Raw genomic sequence first — 22383 nt, forward strand, 5'->3', positions numbered from 1 at the left:
TGCCAGTTTCCCTCTACTGCCTGTGACACTCTACTATGTCCAGGCAAGTGTTTCTGTTTCTAAGACTTCTGAAGAACTAAAAGACAACTTGTGTGTAGTCTCAGATCTTTTTCAAACCTGCTTTAATAAGGGTTCTTAAATGCTTTACCCTCTCTTCTAGCCCATCACCCACCAGAGGTAGTGGCAAGGAAAGTTAATAGGGCAAAGGTGGATGTGGACCTAGAAATAGTTCTTTAGGGGGTGTGATGGTTAGCATATGCTTGGCCCCGGAATTGGCACTGTTAAAAGGTGTGGCCTTGTGGGAGGAAGTGTGTCACAGTGGCAGGTGGGCTTGGAGGCCCTCCTCCTAGCTGCCTGGGGATGCTCAATCTGCCCCTGGCTTCTTTGGGTGAAGATGTAGAACTCAGCTCCTCCTGGACCATGCCTGCCTGGATGCTGCGATGCTGCAATGCTCTTGCCTTGGTGATAATAGACTCATCAAGTCTTCCCAGAGAGCTTTTAGAGATGCCAAAGTGCTTCTCTCACTTCCACAGAAAACATGCACCCACACCCATACACACACACACACACACACACACACACACACACACACTCACATACACACACACACACATAGGGCGGGGGTGAGAGAGAGAGAGAGAGAGAGAGACAGAGAGAGAGAGAGAGAGAGAAGGAGGAGGAGGAGGAGGAGGAGGAGGAGGAGAAATAAAAAGAAAATGAGAAAGGAAAGAAGAAAGAAAGAAAATGGAAGAAAGGAAAGAAGGAAGAAAGGATGGGAAAAGGGAAGAAAAGGGACCCCTAGGAAGACAAGCTCTTCAAGTACACCTTTAGCTAAAAACCTCTGTGTATGCAAACTGCTAGCCACAGCTTCCTCTTCCAAGATGACTGGTCCTCTACAAAGACCCCCTACCCAGATTGGCTACCCTGCCTCCTCCTATGGCTGTGGACAACCAACGCACGTCGTTTCCAGGTTGCTACTAGCGTGGCTGCATCAGAGCCTACGGGCACTTGAGCACAGCCTTAAGGTATACGGGTCTGTGAAGCTGTCCTTTCCCCATTCCCTCGTGACCCCAGTCGGGTTCCCAGGACGGAGCTATGCAAGTCAAAGCAGGGTAAGCCTGTGAGGGAGCTTCTATCTTTGGTTGAGATTAAAAAAGACCCATTTTCATTAGGGTAACACCATCCTACTGGCCGTGGTCCTGGGGCAGCACAGGAAGGAGGAAAAGAGGGAGGTCACCAGTATTCTCTGCTTCCTGGTTGTGGATGCAATGGGACTCACTGCCTCAAGCTCCTGCCGTCAGATGTGACCAGAGGGAATCTTGACAATATTGTACACATTAGTATATTAGTTACTCCTATGACGGGGGAGGGGCGGATAGCACCAGTGATCAGTGTTGAGTTGGCAGAGGAGTAAGGAGACACTGGGGTGTAAACAGAAAGGGTAAGGATGAGATACAGAAGACAGAGCAATGGAGCAGTTTGGGCTAAAAAGAGAGAAGAAAAGGAATGCAATTAGGTAGCCCAGGGCAATCCCATCTGTCAGGGAACTGAAACACAAAGACAGTGAAAATCAGACGGGCTATGTTATTGGGATAGAAAATGAAAGAGGAGAGAAGGGGCAGACAAGACCAGAGGTGACCAGAGGTTCCCAGCTAAGCTGACATTGCCAGAGGAGAAAGTACTCCATGGCATAGAGGGTGCTGATGGGGTACAGAGTCCTGAGAGTGTGAATGCCTCCTGGGCTAGTGTGGGCTTCAGTCTGGAGCCTCTCAAAGTTCCTGCCTGGGCTCTCAGCTATCTGTCCCGTTCTCTGAAAATCAAACCACTAATATCAGCATGCTTCTGGAGACCAGTGTTGAGCGTTACACCTGCCCCGTAGCAGTCCTGTGCGAGGTGTGTCCTGTCATCACAGGTCAAGTTGTAGGTGCAGCCCTGTGTAGTCCTTGCAGACATCTAGCAATCTACTCTTAGCTAATGTCTAAGTTCCCCCTCAGATTCAGGCTCTGATCAGATCTGCAGGTGAGTGCTTACTGTATAGTTTTGGCTGTGTCTCTTTCTTGCAGCCTAGAGAGTTCTGTTGGCCAGGTTTCAGTGGCTGGGATTGTGACAGGCATCTGAGTTCCCCAGTATCTAAGTCAAGGTTTCTATTCCTGCACAAAACATCAACACCAAGAAAGCAAGTTGGAGAAGAAAGGGTTTATTCAGCTTACACTTCCACATTGCTGTTCATCTCCAAAGGAAGTCAGGACAGAACTCAAGCAGGTCAGGAAGCAGGAGCTGATGCAGAGGCCATGGAGGGATGTTACTTACTGACTCGCTTCTCCTGGTTTGCTCAGCTTGCTCTCTTATAGAACCCAAGACCACCAGCCCAGGGATGGTACCGCCTACAATGGACCCTTGATCACTGATTGAGAAAATGCCTTACAACTGGATCTCATGGAGGCATTTACTCAAGGGAGGCTCCTTTCTCTGTGATAACTCCAGCTTGTGTCAAGTTGACACACAAAACCAGCCAGTACACCCAGGAGTCCTGTTTGTGGAGAAGCTGAGGACACACCTGATCCCAAATCAACAAGGATCTTTTAGAATGGTTTCCCATAAGAGTTCCCATGTGTGCTGAGTAGAGAGGATTTTTTTCCCAGCCTCTTTCCTTCTGCCTGTGTTGCTGCCCCCCCCCCCTCTTCTTTCTCCAGTCTGCTTCTCTACCATGTAAAATGCTCACTACTGAAAATTCAGTGCAGATTTTCCAGGCTGTCTTCAGCTATGGCTCCCAACAGTCTTGGGGCTTTCCCTTTCTGGGAGCAAGGAGCTCCCCACCCTGAGCCAGTCCATCTGAAATGGGCTCTGAACTTTCCCTTCTGCTTTGCAAATTTCCCCATTGACTTTGCTATTACAGCTTGAGATATTGAGACATCAACCACCTAGCTGAGAGCTGTTACCCAATATGTCCAGCTATTCCCTGGAGGTTGTATTCCCTGGAGGTTGTGGTAGACAGGCCTGCCTGTCCTCCACCAGCTTCCTTCTTGAATTTCCTGGTTTTGATGGCTGGTGGTCATGATTAAGTAAGAATGACTGACTTTTCTGTTTGAAATAGTGTTGGGTGTGGTGTGTGTAGGAGAATATTGTGTCTACAACTTGGTTTCTGCCTCAGTCGTCTCAATAAAGTGAAAACTCTTAGAAGTTACAACATGCATATAAACTTGAAACCTTTAGCAAAGACACACAAACACGTGTGTGTGCATATATATATATACATGTATATATATATACATATATATAAAATCTCAATTGAGAAATTTTTTTCTTTTTTTTTTTTTTTTCGGAGCTGGGACCGAACCAAGGGCCTTGCGCTTGCTAGGCAAGCACTCTACCACTGAGCTAAATCCCCAACCCCTCAATTGAGAAATACTAATCAAGGACTTTTTTCCCTTTGAGATTGGCTCTTATGAAGCCCCAGCTGATCCTAAATTCCCTCTGAAGCTGAGATAACTTTGACTTCCTGAGCCTCTGCTTCCCAAGTGTTGTGCTTATAGGCACTGCCACTACGCTCCTCTAGGACAGAGGACTTCTATGACCCATATCAGGTTTTCACGTGCAGATACATTTCAAAACATTCAAACCCAAAGTATGAGAATGGACACAGGACAGTCTGCTTCAAGGGAGTATGTGTGATATCACCTTGTTGCTCATAAAGAGAAACTGGGGTGATACCTGGTGGCTTCGCCTATCTGAGGGCCAGCTAGAGCAAATCCACAGCAAATCGAAACCAAAGAGAAGTTCAGAAGTACAGATGCTATCCACTAGTCGTTGGATAAATGTTAGCGCTAACTTTCGTTTTGTTGGTTTGGGACAAGGTCTCACTGTGTAGACCAGTCCGGCCTGGAACTCCCAGAGATCTCTTGTCCTGCAAGGAAGGAAACTGGAGTCAGTATCATACTTGACGGTACCGGGTCAAAACTTCCAGAGTCTGACTTTGTGGCTTATTCTTCTTACGCATATAAGTGTGGTAAAACTTTGGGGAAAGGTTTCCCATGTGACAGTTATCAAAACAAAGCGTTGGGCATAGCTACCTAGAAACTCCCCAGCAAAGTAGCAAAGCACCTGCGACTTTTGCAGTAAGAACGAATGCTACTGGCTGACACACAGAGCTCAGGGCTGGGGCCTAGAGAGGAAGGATCAGTGATAAGCACAGGGATAGATTCTGTTGGTGGAGGATGCAAAGAACACGGGGCATCTTTCACAGGGATAGGTTCTATTCAGTGAAGGCTGAAGCCCAACATTAGGGCCTAACAATGCTTAAGATGTTGGGGGATCCAGATGGACACTGGCCCCCCCTAAATAAATATCGAAGGATCACCAGGTCATTTGATCACTTCCGCCCTGGCATTGCAGGTGACCAGCGCTTATTCATTTCCTTCTTTTGAAGAAAACAGGCCGGTGTAATTGACAAACCTGATTCTCCAGTGCTTACTCTAAGCTGGGCTTCCTACCCTTTGTGGTTCATTTGCATAATGTAGGCTTTCCGTGCCTTCACTGTTACACGTAGTTCTAAATATAACTTCATGCATCTCCTGCCTTGTGAGAACACTAAGCTCCACCCAGGAGGGTGTGTACTATCATGAACTGTGAGCTACCCTCAGATACACTCCACAGTTCCTAAGAATCTGCACCGGAATGAGCACCAGTTTTAGCCAGAATGGGGAGTTCCCAGTCTTGCTCTTTACCAAGTTGTTTTTTTCTACACACTTCTGTGTAAGGCTTTGGATGAAGGACTTCTGGGCTTCAGCCTCCTCCCTACTCACCTGCCTCAACTGCTTCCTGAGATCTGTGGTGGTAGGAATCATTCCAGGAAACTGAAGGACAATAATCAGGCTGTGACTGCTTTCATTCAAAGGACAGGAAAAGTCTCCCCCTGTTCTGTCTATAGCTTGTTGAGGAAGGTCTGGATCCCCTGCATTCAGAACTGTCTGGGATACTGGCATCAAAGTTCAGTTTAAAACTGCTGTAGTCTCTAAGATAAAAATCCTACCAGGAGGCAAAAAAACAAAAAACAAAAACAAAAACAAAAAACAAAAGCCAAAAAAACAAAACAAAACACCAAGATCCAAGCAAAAGTAACATCATTTCACCAACCAGTGGCCCCAGACAGGGCAAAGCTCAGGAAAGCCATGATGATGTATCCCAAGAGAGCTGGTATCAAATAGCTAGCTTCTGAACACGAGACTATTGGCTAAATATTATTTTTAAACCATTTTGAACTTGTCCTGATATGTTGATCCAGAACCAGCATCTCCCTTTGAACAAGAAGCAGATTCCCGTTTGGACTACGTATCTACTAATGCCCTTGTGTGTTGAAAAGCAATTGCTACCAAAGAAACTGTCATTGTACAGCCTTGGCTGAGGAATCTGAGCTCTCTGTTGATGGGACTGGCAGAGAAGACCTCTGAGGAGGAGGTAGCAGTTTCTCCTGTTCTAGCACAGCACCAGCACTGGTTCCAAGGCTAACTACAAAGGGAACTAGATGGCCAGGCCTTGGGTCCTGTGTTTGAGAAGCTCAAAGGGAAGTACTGGAAACATACATAAAGGAAAACAGTCAGAAGTGGCATCTTTTTAACATTAATGTGCAGCTTAATAAGTCTCTTCCCAACAATAGAAAGGGACATCAATGAACACCTAACTAAAAACCCATTTCTCGCTGGGCTTGAACCTTTAATCCTAGAACTCAGGAGGCAAAAGAGTTCAAGGCCAGTCTTGGTCAACGGAAGTTCCAGGCCAGGGTAGCAAGCAAAAGCAAACAAACAAACAGCTTCTCAAATCTACAGATGGCTTCAGGAGAGACCTATCACCTCCCATTGTACTTCTGGATCAAGAGGAAAGATTTCTAAAAATGGAGGCAAGGCTTCAGTGATACAAGCAGATTGGTTCTATTACCCTCCGTTTCAAAGGATTCCAAGCTTCCTTGGCAGAGAGTTAGAGGTCAGGAGTTATAGTAACCAGCCTACTCCTCATGTGCCCTCAGTCCTGTAAGGGGTCATGGTTCCACGGTCAGACCTCTTTATCTACCTCCCTCTGCTCAGGGTAATCTTCCTCCAGACCGAGTTGTTGAGCACCAGTTAAGTCAGTATCAAAAGCTGAGTCTATGGAGTCTGTTGCATCAGAAGAGCTTGTCCTCAGGGAAAGAGATTCATCTTAGAAAATGTCCTGAAGGCCTCACCTATCTTGTTGATAAGAGGCAGGATTTTTATCTTTCCTTAATGGGTTTTAGCACAGTTGAAGGTTTCTTAACACACATCTCACGGATACAAGAAAGTCAACTGTCACCATATCTGTGGTTCCCTGTTGAGCTACTGTAAAACCCCAAGCAATGGCTCCTGAACTGGTGAGTCTATACTCTGGACAGATTGTCAGAGGGATTGTGAGCAAACAGTTCATTTTCATGTCTCTTGGCTTCCTTGAAAAGCCTCTGTTTCTCTTTAGGAATACAACCAAGGACAGGTCCTTCTATCCCTTGACGGAGCCTCCATCATCCATCTTTTATTGGCTAGTGTTGAAGTCAAATACTTTTTTTTTTTAAAGTCAAGGTCTCACTATGTAGCCCTGGCTGGCCTCGAACTCACAGAGTTCCACCCACTTCTGCCTCCCGAGTGCTGGGATCAGAGATATATGCCACCACACCCTGTCACTTATTTTCTTTTAGATTATCAGCATCAAATTAATTACAACCCTCATGTGTGGTTGGTTGTCCACAGTAATTGAAAAGAATCCTCAGGGAAGAGATGGAGGGTGGGGAGTTTGGAATGGGAGAAAGCATCTCTGTGGCCTCTGTGCAGATGTCACACCCAGTGAGGTCTTTCTCCAGCTCAGATGTCCCTGGTGGACCAAACACAGCCTGCCCCAGGCTTAGAAATGCCTCTGGGGTCACTCATTCCAAGCCACTGGTTAAAACACCCAACACCTCTGGGGTCACTCATCCAGGTTTTGAAACAGTCATCAGTGTTGTCTCTCCAGGGACCGTGCCCCACTATAACTTCCCCAGGACTAGGAATGCAGATGCTACGGATATATCTGAGGCTACTTGTTCCTGCTCCTTGGTGAACAATGGGTGCCCATAACCTTGGTGAGAGAATGGTAGTTAATGCTGATACTCATTACTGGTCAAAGCACCCAGTATAAATAACTCAGCTACGGGCGGGGTAGGTTATCCCAGACTCAAAGAACAAACATGTTGGAAGAAAGAGCCAAATGGAAAAGCGGGTGGGTGAAAATGAGAGCTGAATTCCAGACAGGACAGCTCACAACAGATAGGATTGCCTTCACAAAAATCAAGCCAGTCAACGTCCCGTCATGAGTAGGGGATGGACCTCCAAGGCCCCACCTTACGTGAGGGGCTAATAGCAGTGGATGGCTTCTGAGGGAGCAAAAGAGTTCATCCAGTCAATATAATAAATAACATAAGTGTCAGACAAGGTCTAAAGAGTCCCTGCCGGACAGAAGCACTAGATTACACTAAGGTAAAAGACAAGACTTCAAGGGTTGGGGATTTGGCTCAGTGGTCGAGCACTTGCCTAGCAAGCGCAAGGCCCTGGGTTCGGTCCTCAGCTCCGAAAAAACAAAACAAAACAAACAAACAAAAAAAAAAAAGAATAAAGAAAAAAAGGAAAAGACAAAACTTCACAGGGACAAATGTCTTCCCCTTGGGGACCGACAATAGTATCCAAGTTTAAAACTAGTATTGGGTGGTAATGAGAACCTTCCTTGGCCTTGAGTGCTGGGTTGGTTAGTCGTTGGGTATTCAAGAGTGAGAGAGTTCCTTCATTCCTGTGAGGAGCAAACCAGGAAGCAAGAGATCAAAATGAGATCTAACATGAGGAATGTGTCTCCATATTGGAACTCAGAGCGAGTCACAGCTGAGTGGAGACCTAAAAGAAGAGCGGGTGTTGAATAAATAAAATGGAGAGGAAGAGCTCTCCAGGCAAATGCCCACCCATGAGAACAGACCCAGCTGGCCAGCCCTGGGAGCCCAGAGGACCATCCGACAGGAGTAGATCACTGGAGAAGTCAGGGAAGAGAGAAGCAAGGAGACCAGATCAAGAAGCAGCTTGAATTTAACCCTGAGGATTAAAGCCTTTTAATTACAGGGTCAGATCACTCAGTAAGGCAGGAAATGGATTAAGTGTGGATTAGCCCGAGAGCAGGGAGATTATACAAGATGCAATCATAGTAAGAAACCCGGGAGGAATTATAATCCCGTGAAATATGAACTGGGAATGAACAGCAGCAGAAAGCCAAAACTGCCAAAGAAGCCAACTCCAGAACCTGCCTGACCGGTTCCGGGCATCGGAAGAAGAGGAGGAATCTAACAGAACAGAGTTAGACCCCTGTTTCACTGACCACTCTCAACAACACTGAGATGAGCAAACTCAGAACGGTTAAATAACCTATCAGAGCTCATGCTAGAGAGTAATCTATTTGATATTTAACTCAGGTCATCTAAACAGAAAGGATTGGGAGTTTATTTTCACATGTCAATATTAGGCATTAAAGCATCCAGTAGGAACTATAAGAAATACGCATCTTCAGATATCAAGGCCAGATGTGGTGCATGCTGTCTCTGCAGAGGAAAGGGAGGTCTCTGGAAGTGGTGATCCTGCTGACTCATTTGCACAGAGAACACAGGAGCACATGCTGTGCAATGAGAAATGGGTTCCTAGGAAGCACTCTTGCCTGGGCGTGCACCGTAACTCAGGGCGGAACTGAGAGCCTGGTGTCCCTGCCTTCACCTCCGACTTCTTCTTTCACTTGGGTCACTCTCCTCTGCACACAGGCACGTCCCAGCACCTGTCTCTAATGCAGAAATAACAAACTTCTCTCTTTCCTCTTCCAGGCTGAAACCATTCTCTCCACTCTGAGCAAGGACTGAGGCTGCAATGGGGAGGCTGCAGCCTGAAGCAGGATAACCATCTTTTGGGAACCAGACTGCCCCCTTTAAAGGATAAGGGTCTAAGGAACTTCTTTGGGCCACCTTGAAGGACAAGAAATGTTTGATTATTTATACTTCTTGTCCCCTGCTCTGACTCTTCCTCTGTTCAGACCACATTCATTCATGCTCTGAAGACAGACTTGAGATCATGGGACCCTTCATCCAGTCCTCTACTCCATGCGTCACACTGCTCAAATCTTTCTTTTTCATCACCAAGCACCACTTTAATTGGCTCTTTGGGGACAGGTGGCAAAACTATTGTGTTAGGAATCCAAAAGGTAGATCTTTGGCTTTAAAACTCTAGTAACAAATGACTGGGGGGTGGGGGTGGATTGAAGCCTTTTCTATACAAATGTAAACATTTCCCATACAAATGTAAAACATTGTACCACTTGCAGGCATAATGTTTTTGTGTGCAGTGTAAAAGTTACCCTTGTGTCATTATTCAAAGCCTGATTTCTCTGCCCTCATATCTTGTTTCAACCCCAACACGGCATTGCAATGCTTATATCAAAGAAGGGCCAGTCTCAGGCTGGAGAGATGGCTCAACGGTTAAGAGTGTTGACTGCTCTTCCAGAGGTCCTGAGTTCAATTTCTAGCAACCACATGGTGGCTCACAACCATCTGTAATGGGATCTGATGCCCTTTTCTGGTGTGTCTGAAGACAGCTACAGTGTACTCATACACATTAAATAAATAAATCTTTTTAAAAAATGACCAGTCTCGGGTTGGGGATTTAGCTCAGTGGTAGAGCGCTTGCCTAGCAAACGCAAGGCCCTGGGTTCAGTCCCCAGCTCCAGAAAAAAAAAATGACCAGTCTCAAGTTTGTGTAAATAATGCTTACTATTTATTCTATGCCTTGTCAATAAATGCTGATCACCCAATGGCTGAACAAAAGAGAGAATAAGGTGGGACTTCTGCCATTGAGGGAGAGGAGGAGGAGGAGGAGGAGGGGAGGAGGAGGAAGAGGAGGAGGAGCAGGAGAGGAGGGAGAGGAGGAAGAAGAGGAGAGGAGGAAGAGGAAGAGGAAGAGGAGGAGAGGAGGGAGAGGAGGAAGAGGAGGAAGAGGAGGAAGAGGAGGAGAGGAGGAAGAGGAGGAAGAGGAGGAGAGGAGGAAGATGAGGAGGAGAGGAGAAAGAGGAGGAAGAGGAGGAGAGGAGGAAGAGGAGGAGGAGGAGGAGGAGAGAAGGAGGAGGTGGTAGTGGACGTGGTAGTTTTGGAGGAGTTTTGGAGTTGGAGTCACAAGGAAAGTGTCCAGAGACTGTCCATGGAAACAAACCTGAAGTCTGAAGAACCAGACCAGTAATAAAATGCCAGTATCATGGAAATTCAGTTAGTCTAGTTTAGGGGTTAATATAAATCATTAAACTGCCCAGATAATGAGATGAAGCCTTAAAATAAATCTTGGTTTTTCCATGTGGTTGTTGGAAACTAGCTAGAATAAAGACATACGGCTGCCATATTAATTCACTGTTATGTTTATATTAAAAAGAACTCGCTTTACAACCACTGTTCAGATCTCGAGCACCCACATAAACACTGGGTGGGACTGTAATTCCAGCACTCCTGTCACATCCAGAGGAAAAAAATGTTTTCATATAATACACCGCCGCATACCTCCAGCTCTTACATTCTGTCTGCACCTTCTTCCACAATGTTCCCTGAGCCTTGACAAGAGCGAGCTATCCGTGAGCCTTCTTTGAGCATTGGGTAACCGTGTTACTTCAGCAGTCACTTTGTTTCTGAGTTATTCCAGCACCAGGCACCATCCACTGTAAGCTTTTCTCCATAAGTAAGGCAGGCAGCAGGAGTACTAGCAGCAATGGTCTATGTGCACAAGAAGCGCAAATGCTTAGACGGTAACTTGACAAGCCGATCACATCCATTGAAAAAGACAATCACAGTTGTTTTCCTAGTCGGTCCCTGTGAGCCTCCTCACCAGAGGTTTCCCCACTGGCTTTGAATACCAGATATGAATTCTCTCCTGTGGAGAGGACCTTACATCCAACTATAAAGTTATTGGCTGTTCTTATAATAGTCCATGCCAGTATTGTATCAGCTGGCACATCTTACCTTATGTTGATAGCGTGGTATACAGGTCCGCAGCCAAGTAGAACTGCTGGCAGCAATTCTCCTCCAGCAGCCAGAATAGATAGCATCTCTTGTGCTATGAATATCAGCCAGGAAGGAAGGAGCTTCTCCTGCAGCAATAAGGTCCTACCATCTAGTTCTAGTGTCCAACTGTATCAGTAATAGGTTTCATTGTTTGGGGGGCATCTGGTACACCTCTGACCCACAATTCATAAGGAGTTAACCCACCGCTAGCACTGAGATTATCAATTAAAAATTATATGGCTTTTTGACATCCCTTTTTCTTGCCCGATGTTAAGATGCCTTCGTCCAACTCTATTGTTTTACTATTAATTTTAGACATCTTTCCAACTATGTAAGACATTCAGAAGTTAACATTAGGGGTTGGGGATTTAGCTCAGTGGTAGAGCACTTGCCTAGCAAGCGCAAGGCCCTGGGTTCGGTCCCCAGCTCCGAAAAAAAAAAAAAGTTAACATTAAGAGATTCGTGTAATGAATTTCTTTCATTAAAGAGGAACAAGATGTCTGGAAGCCCACTGTCATCTATTCCAGCCAAGGGTCAGTTGATCTCGGGAGTTTGGTCACTATAGCTCGCATTAATCTATGAAATATCATATGATGATCTAGAGGTGAGAAGTGTAATGGATCCAAGCACAGAGCTCAGGAGATGAGAAAGCCGCCTTTCCCCACTCTGATCCGTGTGTGCTGTTGTCACTTGTTACCTTGGGTGTGATCCTATCCTGTGAAACAGGAGCAGGAGGATGTCATGTTTCATGTAGCAAGACCCTGCCACAAAAAATAAATAAATAAATAAATAAATAAATAAATAAAGGGAGGTACCCTACAAAACAGATCACACTTGATCACGTGACCAAGCAGCAGCATCTCTGGTGTTTATCCAAGTAAGTGGGAAGCATGTCCGTGTGCTTCTGTTTGCCTAGACTCCTTCCCACATGTGTGCAGCAGTGTACGTAAGTGATCAAAGGGCCCAAGCAAACAGCCTAAAGGCTTAGTAAAGCATTATTTCGCCCACAATTTCAGAGATTCTGTTCACAGTCCTTGTCTCTGTTGGTTCTGGGCCCATAGTCGGCAGAAGACAGTGGTGAGGGCAGGTAGATGATGTGGCTATGACCTCATGGCTGACAGGAAGCACAGCACACCGGAAGGGGCCCAGGGAATAGTCCCCAAGGACACTCCTTCAGCAACCTTCTCCTCTAACTGGGTATGCTCCACGCCCTCCTTTTCACCCTCAGATTATGAATCCATCAAGGGATCAAGCCACCCAACCGGTCAGAGCCTCAGAATCTAAGCATCTCCAGACACCCCTGAGAGACCTTTTTTCTAATCTCTGAGGTATTCCTCAATCTCATTAAGTTGACAATCAAGATTAGCCACCACAAGCTGCTTTATCTGTAACTGTCAACATCTGAAAGAAATCAAGACAGCCTTAAGAAATTAACTATGGTACATCAGCAGAAAAATAAAGGAGCCGCCAAGTTAGGGAAACACGGGGGAGTCTTAAGTGCACATCACAGAGTGGAAAAAAAAAAACAATCTGAAAAAGCAAAGTGTGTAACCGTACTTGTGGCTACTTTATCTTGTTCTTTCCCCTTCTACCGTTCTCTACCCTTATCTCCTCAACCCCCTAACGCTAGGTAGGGGAGAGAGAAGGTTATAGGGGAAAGAGGATATCAGTATCCTTAGACTATTTCCTGCTGATTAGGGGCATTGAGTTTCTTGGGGCAAGTCCAATGTTTCCCCAAGTCAGAACATCTCCAACCAGCACCCAGCAACACAGACCAGCAGCAGCAGGGGCAGCAGCATCAAGGGGGGACAGCAGCTTCAACCCCCTCTCAGGGCTCTGACATTTTTACACTTTCTCAAGGGTCCCCAGAATTCCGAATGCAAACTATCTTCAGCTGGCAAAATCACTGGAGCCCAAGACAAACCCTAGTCAGCTGCCGTGGACCATCTAAAGCAGCCCCATATCCCACCCCTGGGGATTAAAACAAAAACACTCACACAACACTTCTGTGTTTTTAAAGAAACCAGACCTCTCACCACAAAGCTCCTGTATGATTCCAACTCCATGCCATTCTGGGAAAAGGGCCTAACTAAGGCGATAGTAAGTACATTAGTGGTTGGCGACTAGTTTGTGGGGGAGAAGTGAGGAAACAGCAGGAGATTTCTAATGCCATGGGAGGATTCCAAGCACACAGTAATGAGAGAATCACACATCTACCCAAGTCACCAAGAACGAGCGAGCCGTGCTGGGATACGCTGAATGGGGAAGACTTACAATGCAGGACATCTGCACTTTCCTTTAGCTCGGAGCCTAAAACTGCGGTTTCAAAGACACGAGAGCAATGGCTGCTGCCAGAGATGACCCAGGTTTGGTTCCCAGTGTCTATGTGGCAGCTCTCAGCCATCTGTAACTCCAGTTGCCTCTTCTGGCCTGTGTGTGGGTACCAGGCATGCACAGGAACATGAAGGGAAAATATTCATAAGCATAAAATAAAGATAACAATCTTTTTTTAAAGAGCTACTTAAAGGAGGAATGTTTCTTTGGGTGGTGCAGGTGGGCTGTTCAGCCTTCCCATTTCGTTTTTATTGTTCTTTATACATTTACAGTTTTATGTGTCTGTGATTCATTCTGACCACGCTCACCCATCCTACCTCTGCCCTGACCTCCCACTCTTCTAACCCCTTCCTACTTCCAGCTCTTACAGTCTTTCCACCAGGTCACCCATGCTGCCCCATGGGCATTGGAGGGAAGACGTGGATGCCTCATTTAGGGCTAAGACGTTTGTCTGCTTGCTTTTTTATTTTCTTTTGAGTCAACTATGTAGTCCTGGCTTACCTAGAACTCGCTATGTAAGCCAATCTAAGGCTGGAATCAAACTCACAGTAATCCTCCTGCCTCTGCCTCCCAGCAAAGCTAAGTCTCCTGGTTTACGACTTCTTTACCAAGGGTCTATAAGCTTGACTCAGCAGGTAAGAGCACTTACCTCTCTTGCAGAGGATCGGGCTTCCCTCCCCAGATCCCACATGATGGTTCACAATTGTTTTTACCTCCAGTTCCAGAGGATCTGACACCTTCCTCTGTCCTTACTGGGTGCTTGTATGCACTTACTGCACAGATATATATGCATCCAAAATTCCCAAACACACCACACACACACACACACACACACACACACACACACACACACACACACAAATAATAAAAATCTTAAAAAAACAAACAAGCAAAGATCTTTTTCACCCAAAGGTTGTGGACGTGTTCTGGGTTAAAGGCAGTTAAAGAGACCCGATAGCCAAACATGGTACTGGGCATTTGACTTGACCCTGACTAGAGGGGAGACGTCCCATAATATGCCATTGCTTGATCAATTGTCAAGTGAGAACAAAACAAGTTCAGAACAATGTTGCATCACTGTTAATCTTGCTATTCCAGCCAAAACTTTCTGACTGCTGGCTAAAGTCTTTTCCGAGTGACTTTTCCCCACAGCACAGAACATCTTTCCCACCATCCACGCCCTGACCACTTCCAAACTTTACAAACACACCCAGGACCTTCTAGAAAAGCTGGCCAGGCATTTCAGGCTCATGATCTCTTCTGAACTGATCCGTCCTACTTGCAGATGTCTGGCTGCCTACTTTCCTAGCTTTGCACTCTCAGAGCTCTCTCTATATAATGTATCACACATCACAGAGATCTGGCCAACAAAAGGTGTTCACAGTAATTTGTGTGTCTGATGAATCTTCGTGGATGAGTTACACTGTATTATTAATACACAGAGCTAAAGAAAGCATGGCTTCTGCCTTCAAGAGGCTTCTGGTTCGACTGTAGAAAGCCTGGTTTTAAATGTGCAGAAATGCAAACGCACAGGAACTGTTCCAGAGTGGACTGCACTGCTGGTTTTAAATCGAGGCTGAAGTGTGAATGTACTTCTGTGGAAACCATGGGCAAAGACTCGCTATGATACACACCCGACAGAGTGGCCTACACAGACAGCTGCTGCAGACCTCCTTGTGTGTGAAAGCCACGCTCCTAACTCTACCTTCCTCCTACAGCAGCAGCGAGAAAGGAACGGAAGGTCGACCTCAGGAGATTCAAGTCTCTGCTGTAAACAGAGGGAGCGAGAGTAGAGATGGGGCAGTTTCAGAGTTTGCCAAGATCAGATAACTAAGAAAAAGACTCTGGTATAGTCAGGGGTATGTGTACCTTCTGTGAGAGTGGAACATGCTGCCGGAGGGTCATCCAGGGGTCACGGACCCTGCGTGTGGGTTGCATGCTCTCTAATCAGCTCAGGTTGATCAGGATAAATGATGCGAAGACGTAACCCAGAGCCTTTCCGGCACTCCAACAATTTCCATTTCAAAAGAAACAATAAGGCTTTTCTCCCATAAAGAGAAACCATCTTTGTGCTTAGCCTGGGGAAACAGAGCTGGAAGAATTTTCTCCACCTCATTGTGCCTGGGAAGAAAAAAGTCACTCTGCCCGGCTCCGGCCCCGCCCCCACCCCATGGCTTACTTGACATCTAGCAAGGTGCTCGTGACTCTAAGCATCAGGTCACAAATTCTACTCAGAATTGTGTGTCCCACCTAGCGTAACACAAAGATTACACAGAGCAAGAGAAATACAGAAGGATACAGGATGCTCACTCTCAGAGCAAGGTACAACCGGTTCAAGAGCATTTCTCAAAGTCTGTGAGGCATTATGGGAAAAACAGTCCCAGGGCCCAAACATCTAGCATACAGACTGAAGTGGAGCAAACAGGATTTACTGCAGAGTTCGCATGATCTAACACACGCTGCAAATGTCTTAGAACAACGCGGCATACAGATTTCCTAACACTTGACTCAGAAGCCATTCTTTCTCCGCGTTACGGCATCTCAGAGAATCCTGTTCACACTGTACTGGGCTCTCAGATACTAGAGAAACAGCTCTTGAGTGACCCTCAAAAGTTATTTAAAAGAAAAGAAATAATGGTTAAGAAAAAAGAGACAACCAACCTCACGTCCTCTGATTAGATTCAACAAAAGCAATTTGATCTTCCTCCCTCCCTTCCTTTCTTTTTTTTCCTTCCTTTCTTTCTCTTTTGTCCTTTCTTTATTTCTGTCTTTTTCTTTCTTTTTTAACCCTTCTAAACGGTGGTAACTTTTGACAAATGTAAAAGCAGTACTATCTTACCTCTTTCTCTCCCTCCAGAACGGTGGTTCTCAACCTTCCGGATGCTGCGACCTTTAATACAGTTCTTCATGTTGTGGTGACCTGCGATCGTAAAATCATTTTGTTGCGACTTCATAACTATAATTTTGCTACTATTATGAACTGTAATGTAAACCTCTGATATGCAAGCTCTCTGGTACGTGACCACCCCTCCCCCCAAACGGGATTGTGACACAGAGTTTGGGAATCACTGCTCTGGAACACCTGGTAGGAACAAGGGTCCTGTGGTATTGATGTTCTAAGGTGAAGAGGGTTGAAGAACTTTGGGGATCTACTGGGTGTGGCTCTGAGCCTGCATCTGGGAGGTGGAGACAAGTCCAGGAGGAGTTCAAGGCTATTTTCAACCTAGATACCTGGGCTAGGTAAGACCTCGTCTCAGAAAATAACTGAAATAAAAAACACAAAGAACTTGGAAATTTCTATTTAAAAGGAGAGAGATGCAGACCAAACCAGATGGCTCCCTGACTTTCTAAACGGTCCTCAAGGCTTTTGAAATTGCTGTTGTAAAGTCTTCCTGACTGTAGCAGCTGTGCACCATGTGGATCGGTGTCTAATGCTCCATCACACCACAGAGCCACAGGATTTATCAGGACTCCTCACACACTTGGGAATGCCTTTCCAGCTCTCCTGCTGTGTCCCCACATGGAATTGAGCTGCCCCTGGATGGTTCAGGATGGAATCTCACAGCTTACAAGTGAGACAACCACTGTCTTCACACACAGCTCCTGCTAGAATTGTCAGCTGGCCTCTGTTCTTTTTAAGATGTTGTTATCTTATGTGTTTAGGCTTCGTGCCCTCATCTATGTCAGTGAACCGTGTGTGTGTGTGTGTGTGTGTGTGTGTGTAGTGCCCTCAGGGGCCAGAACAAGGAAACAAATGTCCTGGAACTGAAGTAAAGATGATTGTGAGCTCTTCTGTGGGTGCTGTGAGTGGAGCAGCCGGTGTTCTTTGCCTCTGAGCCATCTCTCCAGCCTCACTGTTCTTCCTAAGAAGGACACATTAAGAAACCAAAGGGGGAGTCAACGATGCTGACTCTTGTAGAAAGTACGGAATCCAAAATAGAGGATCTCTGGATGCTGTGTTTTACCAGGCAGACATCCAAAAGCAATAAAAAGAAGTTTCCAGCTCTCTGAAGGTAGTGTCTTGTGAACAAGAAGCTGATCTCTTCGATTAAACAAGCAGACATTCTCTGAGGATACCTTGGGATTCCTAAGGACCTTGGAAGAGCCTAGAACAATGAACAAGGTGATATTGTTCCAGGAAGAAGGGACGCCCAGGGCTGCAAAAGACCATGGAATGTCTGACTTAAGAAGTTGACAATTTAGAGAGTATTAATTGTTTAGTTAGAGAAACAATACACATTCAATATGACACATTTGAAAAATCAGAAAATAAATCACATTTTTTAATTTGTTTGTTTGTTTGTTTGTTTGTTTGTTTTTTCAAGATAGGTTTTTATCTGTGTAGCGCTTGCTGTCCTGGAACTCACTCTGTAGACCAGGCTGGCCTTGAATTTAGAGATCACCTGCTGCTGTCTCCTGAGTGTTTAAAACCTATTATCACGCCAACAGAGGAAAACACATGTTCTTTCCACCAAAGATCCCTATGTATTAACCTACTGAAAGGCAGTTGGAGCAGCCCGAAGAGTGAGTCACATTTGACAGCTGAGAAACTGAAAGGAGGGGACCTGGGGGAAGAACATTCTTGATTCACCCACTGCAAATTTTCTTTCTTTTATATAGGCCATCTAAGGCCTGAAACTCACTGTGTACAGCAGGCTAGCCTCAAACTCATAAATGTCTGCCTGCCTCTGCCTCCTGGGGGCTGAGATTAAAGATGTACACCACCACACACTGCACAAAGTTTGTTCTAAATCTGTTTTCAAGGTAGGTGTCAAACAAAAGATACATTTTCCCCAAATCTTCTTTTACTTCTATTATACAAATACCATGATCTTACTTCCTTCCAGCTTCCATGGAAGTGCCACCATGCCTTCCTCTGTAGGAAATGCTCTTCGTAAGGGAATGTTCGCTGTTCAATTTCTCCACCAGCACGGCACACAACGCACCACTGTAAGCCACCAAAACCCTTCTCCAGGGCTTCCTGTGAGCTGATGACTAGGAGCCGGTCCTTAAAGGAACCTGGCCATCTCAGGCTGTGGTCCTCACTGGGCAGAAAGACTTTTTTTTTTAGATTTATTTATTTACTACATATAAGTACACAGTAGCTGTCTTCAAACACACCAGAAGAGGGCATCAGATTCTGTTACAGATGGTTGTGAGCCACCATGTGGTTGCTGGGATTTGAACTCAGGACCTCTGGAAGAACAGTCAGTGCTCTTAACCACTGAGCCATCTCTCCAGCCCCAGAAAGACTTCTTAAACATACGTATTGCTTGTAGCATTAAGGCACAGTGAGCTAAAGGAGAAGTAGGAGGGTCATTGTACACGGTGTATGTGATGTGCCTGTTTGGAAAGGTCTCATTCCCCACAGAAGTGAATTTATTCCAGCAGTTTTCACTTGAGTTTGTTGATCGTTTCTCCAAGAGCGTTCTGGTCTTAAGTTTTGTAACCACACAAAGAGTGCGCTTTTACACAACACTTTTTTGGGATGACATCCTGAAAGTGAACATTGAGCAATGTAACCGTGCTCTGATAGAAAGTGCAGAACTGGTTAAGAACAGGCCACTGTAGTGACCCACAAATCCTAGAGCGAGTTTTGGCAAAAATTCCTGGGCATCTGAATCATCCGTGAACTCTGAGTTCTGAACATCCATATTTTAGTGTCTCTAAAGTGCAGGGCCGAACCCCATCTCCTCAGATTAAGACTCTCATTCTGTCAGCGACTGCAGCTGTCTTGTACAGAAGGGAGGAAGAGAAACTCGCAGATGAAAACTGTTAAAGAACTAGCGGGCAGGAGGTGTTGGTCAGCATTTAAGAGCACTTATTGCATGATCACGAGGACCAAAGTTCAGATCCCAGCACACACATAACAGCTAGATATCTCCCCCATGTCTGTAGTCTCTGCTCCAAGTGTGGACCCTCGGGTTTGCTGGCCTCCGGCCAAGTCAAGAGAACATTGAGTCTCAGGCACATTTTTCTCAGAGAAATAGGCAGAATGACAGATAGTAAAGGGCACTCAGTGCCTTCCTACACATGGATAGACACAAGCACCCTCACAGGTGCGCACACACACACACACCGTGCATACACACACATACACACATCACACTCACCACATACACACACACATACCGCACACACACACACACACACACCATGCACACACACACACCATGCACACACACACGCACACACACACACACACACACCGACCGTGCACACACACACATACACACATCACACACACCACATACACACACACATACCGTACACACACATACACATACATCACACACACACACAGACACAGACACACACACACACACACACACACACACACACACACACACACACATCACTTTAAAATCCAATGGGCTAGAGAGATGGCTCAGCAGTTAAGAACACTGACTGCTCCTCCAAGAGGACCTGGGTTTGATTTCTAGCACCGCTGTAGCTAACAGCCATCTATAACTCCAGTTCCAGGAATCCGAATCCCTCTTCTACCCTCTGCTGACTCACATATATGGTGAATATATCATGTAGGAAAACATCCATACATGCAAAACAAAAGAGTTAAAAATATAAAAGATCGGCTTATGAGAAAAAAGATGGAATTGTCCTTATGAGTCTGGCTTATCTCCGTTGACGCGATGATTTCCAATCTTCCCCACTTTTCCTGCAAATGTCAACAGTTGATTTTCCTTTATGGTTGCACAAAGTTCTACTGTGCATGTTGTGATCCGCTCGCTTTACCCTCTGTTGCTGATAGACATCAGGCTGAACCCACTTCCTGGGTCCTGTGCATAGATCAGCAGTAGGTGTGGCTGAGAAAGCATCTCTCGAGTGTTTCTTCAGGGCATAGAGCCATGTGGGCTGTAACTGGGGAGTACAGTAGGGCTGTCTTCACCTCTTTCTAGTCTCCACAGCGCTTCCACAAGTTGGCATCCACAAGTGGTGAATACAAGGTCCCCCTTTCCCTTCACCATCATCCTCAAATCCTTGACAGCATTAGTCTTTCTCACTCCCTTTCTTCATGACAGCTCTGCTGACTGGGAAAAGAAACAACATTCATGACAGCCTTAGCTATTAGGGAAATGTAATTAAAACAATCTTGAGGATCTCTGAGTTGGATCCCACCCTGACTACAGAGTGAGTGCCAGGACAGCCAGGACTGCACAGAGACCCTGTCTCAAAAACAAAACAAAGCAAAACCAAACAAAAAGAAACAAAATGGCCCCTCACACCCAACAGCTTAGGGTCCATCTCACCCCAGTCACTGTGGTTAGCACCAAGAAAACACTGAGCACAATGCCGGCCAGGATCCAGGGAAAGCCCAAGCCTGTTTGCTGCTGGCAGGAGTGTAAGCTGCTGTGGCCACATGGAAATCAGTGTGACATTTTTTGCACACTGATTTGATCCACCGACACCACTGTTGAGTATGTGCTCATTGGTCATAGAGGACTAGAGGGCGAATGTGGGACACATCTGCACATGGAGTTCCATTCAGATGGAAAGAAGTCAAGTTCTCAAGAAACGGTTGGAACTGGACAATATCTTAAGTGCAGTACTCAAGGCTCAGTGAGACAAGGGTCATGTGCTTTCTGAGATGTGGACCTTAGCCTCTAACGTTGGGTGTGAGGACTTGTGTTAGTGCATCTGAGTAGACAACAAGAGACAGAAAAGAGTCACCAGGAAAGACGGCTTTGAGGGAGACAGTCCTAGAAAGAACTCTGTCCCAGGAGAGTGCTGTTGTCAACAGTGAACTTCTCTAGAGCATGGGGCGTCTGTGGTGCTGGCTAGAAGACAACAGAAGTCTTAGATGACAGTTTAACAAGGATAGCTAGCCCTGTCACCTCCTTCTTTTGCTCTGAGTCACCCTGCTCCCAGGCAGAAAAGGCTGTGGATATTGTGGCTGGAGCATGTGGCTGGAGAGGTTGAATGGCAGGGAGAAAGTGATCTCAGAATGCAGGGTAGGGAAATACTGGGGCCCACAGGGTTGGTGGTGGTGTTTGGCTGGTTTTATTTAGGCTTTTATTTTTGGAGAGAGGAACTCAGGTATTCAGAGCTAGTCTCAAATTCACAGTGTAGCCCAGGCTGGCCTCACACTCCCCATACTTTTGTCTCTACCTCAAGACACTGGGATTATGGGATGCTTTGTCTGTGCAGCCCTAGAGACTGGACTCAGGATTCTCCACATGGTAAGCAAACACTGCCAACTGGACTACATACTCAGCCCCTCCATGCTGTTGTCACTCCGGACCATCATGCCTGCTCTACTGTACTGCATGGATCCAAGTCTTACTAGGCTTGGAGATGAACTCCTGATTGGAACCCACACTTTCAGTCGTGCCTCCCGGAAGTCACATTCTGTACAACACAGTGGAGATCTTAGGTTGTATCAGCCTCTGATGTAGCACAATTCCTCTGAGCACTGTCAGGAAACCCTTCCTTTTTAACCTCCCTTATCAAGGGTCTGAACTACGTGGATTCCTGCCATTTACACCATGGGTTCTCTCTGTGAAGGCCTGGGAGACCTGTCTCCCCAAAACACACCTGGATTCCCATTGGTGTTAGGATTCTTTCTGGCCCCTGCCCACACTGCAGGAAACTTGACTTCTGAATTTCCTGCTGTTTAAGTTCTGCTGGTCATAGAGTACATATTGAGAACCCCGCTCCTCTAGTGTTAGTTTTGCTATGTTTGATGGTAAATCTAACTGTGACCTACCAGGGGAGTTAAAGGAAATTTAAGATCAATACTAGACTTGAAAGGTTCTTGAGCAGACAAAAACTTGTTGTTTACCAGGTCCTACAAGTAGCCTCAGGCAACAAAATTAATAGTAAAAATTAAATAGTTTTTTTGTGAGTTCAAAACCAGCTTGCTCTACATAGTAAGTCCCAGGATAGCCAGAGCTATGTCTTGAACTCCTCAGGCTGTACCCAATTTCATCCGAAGT

General features: G+C 45.9%; 1 long non-coding RNA gene across 3 annotated transcripts; it reads right to left on the reverse strand.

Annotated features, from left to right (window-relative positions):
• Positions 1-1982: 1982 nt before the first annotated feature.
• Positions 1983-19492, reverse strand: LOC120096963 (uncharacterized). Of its 3 annotated transcripts, XR_005493932.2 has the most exons (5): positions 18267-19492; positions 13370-16349; positions 11054-11856; positions 10598-10807; positions 1983-3904 (listed from the first exon to the last, which is right to left on the reverse strand). It is a non-coding gene; the product is annotated as an uncharacterized LOC120096963 (long non-coding RNA). The 3 variants fall into 3 exon arrangements; XR_010057912.1 differs by lacking the exon at positions 1983-3904 and having other exon boundaries at positions 3911-10807; positions 16269-16349; XR_005493931.2 differs by lacking the exon at positions 1983-3904 and having other exon boundaries at positions 3911-10807.
• Between the last annotated feature and the right edge of the window lie 2891 nt (positions 19493-22383).

The sequence above is a fragment of the Rattus norvegicus genome, chromosome 15 (assembly GCF_036323735.1).
Source record: "Rattus norvegicus strain BN/NHsdMcwi chromosome 15, GRCr8, whole genome shotgun sequence".
NCBI classification, from domain to species: domain Eukaryota; kingdom Metazoa; phylum Chordata; class Mammalia; order Rodentia; family Muridae; genus Rattus; species Rattus norvegicus.